This window comes from Chrysochloris asiatica, unplaced genomic scaffold, assembly GCF_000296735.1.
Source record: "Chrysochloris asiatica unplaced genomic scaffold, ChrAsi1.0 scaffold00566, whole genome shotgun sequence".
In the NCBI taxonomy this organism is placed as follows: domain Eukaryota; kingdom Metazoa; phylum Chordata; class Mammalia; order Afrosoricida; family Chrysochloridae; genus Chrysochloris; species Chrysochloris asiatica.
In genome coordinates, this window is record NW_006409084.1 from 116,046 (window position 1) to 119,160 (window position 3,115).

At 47.3% G+C, this 3,115-nt stretch overlaps 1 pseudogene; it reads right to left on the reverse strand.

Annotated features, from left to right (window-relative positions):
* The window catches only part of LOC102812648, an 18,281-nt pseudogene extending 15,480 nt beyond the window's left edge, over positions 1 to 2,801 (reverse strand).
* Between the last annotated feature and the right edge of the window lie 314 nt (positions 2,802 to 3,115).

A 3,115-nucleotide genomic window follows, 5' to 3' on the forward strand; every position in this document is an offset into this window, starting at 1 on the left:
GCGCCTTAAAAATTTGAACTAGCAAACTGGGTAAGGAAAAAGATTGTGTGGTCAAAGCCCTAGTCAACGGGGTGAGACACAGTCTTGAGATTCTCTTCAGGGATTAAAAACCCGAGTGGAGTGCCCACGCAGAGTGCTCGCTGGCCTGTTCATGTATGTACGGCGATACGCACGCATCCTCTTGGAAGAGTAAACTTGACTTTGCCAAGGTAATTTAGTTTCCCCGAGTGTCTTTTATGCGACATGGGATTTGATTCATTTCCAACACTCATAACAACCTTATATTTCCATGCGCCACCCAGTCGGACCCACCAATATCGATCCTCCATCAGGTTTCCTAGGAGCGACTGGTGGGCTTGAACAGCCAACCCAGAGGACAGTGGTGCAGTGGTGATCCCAGGACGCCAATGGACTCACCATTCCCACGCTCCAACTTTGCGAAGTCTAAGAGCAGGTCCCCGACAGAACCAGTAGCTCCGCGGATTCAGGCCGAGGGGCGGGAGTGGACGCGGAGCTCGGGGCAAGTTGAGAACAGATGCACAGCGGCCATCCGCGCCTCCTATCCTGGTCCTTTGTGCAGCGGAGTCGCCAACTAGGCTCCTCTTCCTGCTCCAGGTGTGAGACCGGAAATGACGGGAGATGGGTGGAGTCAGTGGGCTTGTCCCAGGAGGAAGGCCTAAAAGGACAAAACTTCCTAGTTTGTGTAAAACATCCCTTCAAATGCAGGGTGACATATCCTAGGACAAGGACTTTTCTACACAGGAACTCTTCCAGAGCGTGTCCCATGCATCTCTTCCTTTATATCTTTCTTTGGGCTCTATTTAAGCCGTTATTGTAAACTGCTGGCAACCGCAGCATGCGTGGCAAGCGCTGAGAAGCTGAGGCCCAAGGACAACATGGACAAAAATCCGGTCTTTGGGCCCTCCTTGGACTTGCTGGCCATGGACCCTGAAGGCCAAGGAAGTGACCTCCTGAAGTCCCAGGTTCATAGGCTTTGGCGAACTCACTGTTTGGCTACCTCTGTGCAATTTTCTTTAATTGTACTTTTGTGCATTCTATACTTGTCCTTTATGCTCTTAACTCCGGTAATTGTACCTTCTTGGAACACGACTGTTTTCAGTAATAATACACACAACGTTTTGATCAATGACTCTCATGTAAATGTCACTGCCCCCCCCCAACAAGAGTTGTGCATGAGGCTATGAAAAATAAAAGTACAGAAAAACAGGATGTCGCAACGCAGAGAATATGTAACAATTGTTTTCTAACCAATTACTCAGTTATATTTAATATTAAACAGATACATGAGCTGTTAATGTCTATGTACAATAATAACACTGAAACTGGTAGCTACCCCCTGAAGACCCCCCTGTGTAGTCTGTTGTGATCTTGATGTTTTTCATGGGAATCTTGTTGTGTGTAATTATTTTCTGCTCCCCCAAACTGCCTCCAGGTATAATCAACTTAATCCAGATGCTCCTCTTCCCCCCGAAGGTATATTGGGAATATGATAGTAATGAACATTGTCATATCTAGATATAGAAACCGGAACAGGATTAAAACAATGTAAAGGTGAGACCGCACCTTCTTAGGAAAGTCAAAACCTGTTTTTCACCTTCCCTGAAACTGTAGAAGCAAACAGGAAAGAATCATTAGTTTAACAATGGAAGCCAGGTATCTGAAATCTTGCTCATTAACAAAAGCATGTATTTTCTGCCTGCAAAAGACACAGAAGCAGTTTAAGTTTCGTTAGAAAGTATAACTTAGTCTTTAGTAAAAACTCTAAAGCCTCTCACCTTCACCTACTTGTGATTAAGTGTTGAAAATATGTTAAACACCTTTGAGAAACCGAAGTTGCTGCCGTAGGTTACACAGACCTAGAAGTTAATATATAATTTATAATTGCTTGCTTGAACTTTTTTACAGATATAAGAATTTTAGGATATTAGGTAAATCATGATGTACTTAAAAATCTGTTAAGGATAAATCTGTGACTCATCATGTTCTGTATCACTTGAGTAACCTCGTGTCCTGTTTTAAATGAATAACCACATTTTTGTCATTATTGTCTTTTGTGTCAATTTCCCTCTTCTGACAATAAAAGACTGGACTTCAGCTAGCTCTGTGTGCTAGCTTGCCTGAGAGCTTGCATCAAACATGTGTGTCTTTCTTCTTTGAATTTTATCTATTTCTTTCACCTACCAAATTTCCGTCTCTTAAACCTGTGCATAAGCTCAAATTTTCAAGCACTCAGGGTCAGAGTGGTTTAAGCAATAGCTGACACTGTGTCCGCCGGCGATAAAGCTTGCTCTCCTGAGATCTGGGACTGAGTTCCTTAACTCTTCGCGGCGCCACAACAGTCAAATATAGAAAGACCAACTTTCCCTGCTCTGCAAGGGGATCTTTGAATACTGAAACCCGCATCTCAGTTCATGCACTCCATCAAGAAAACGTATGCTTTTCTCTATAAAGGAACCATGAACAGCCAGAGTGAGATGGCTAACCCAGGGGGAACTTTTGAGCCATACGGTCACGGTTAACACAGCTCTGTGTTTCCGCACGGAGCCGCTTCCGTGCTGCAGAAACCGGAAATGTTCCGTCTCGTCTGGCAGTTGCTTGTGGTAGTGTTGTGGTTCTGCTGTCGGTAACGTCTTGTCTGCCGCGCGTCGGCCCGATACCCGCGCAGAACCCCGCAGGCTCGTGTTCCGGATCCGAGGGCGCCGCGCCCGCTCTCCCGCTCTCTTCAGTGCTCCTGGAGGGTCGGGGCTTTCTCCTCGGGAGCCCCTGAGACCGAGCCGCATTGCCGCTGAAGTGGAGCTGCGCGCGCCGGTGCGTTCCCAGGTCACGGGATGTGCGTCCGAGTCCCGGGGGAGGGGTCTGCGAGGAATGCGGGGTCGGGGGCTTCCTCGGTGTGCACTGGGCCCCCTGCGTTTCCTCAGCTCGTCTATTCAGTTACAGCCCAGCCTCGGATGCCGCAGCTGCTTTCCGAACACTCACAGGGACACATGCACACACCACACACGACACACGGACTCACCATACACATGCTCTAACACACTAACACACACTCAGACGCTAATACCCTAGTACACGTCACACAGACCCACCACACACA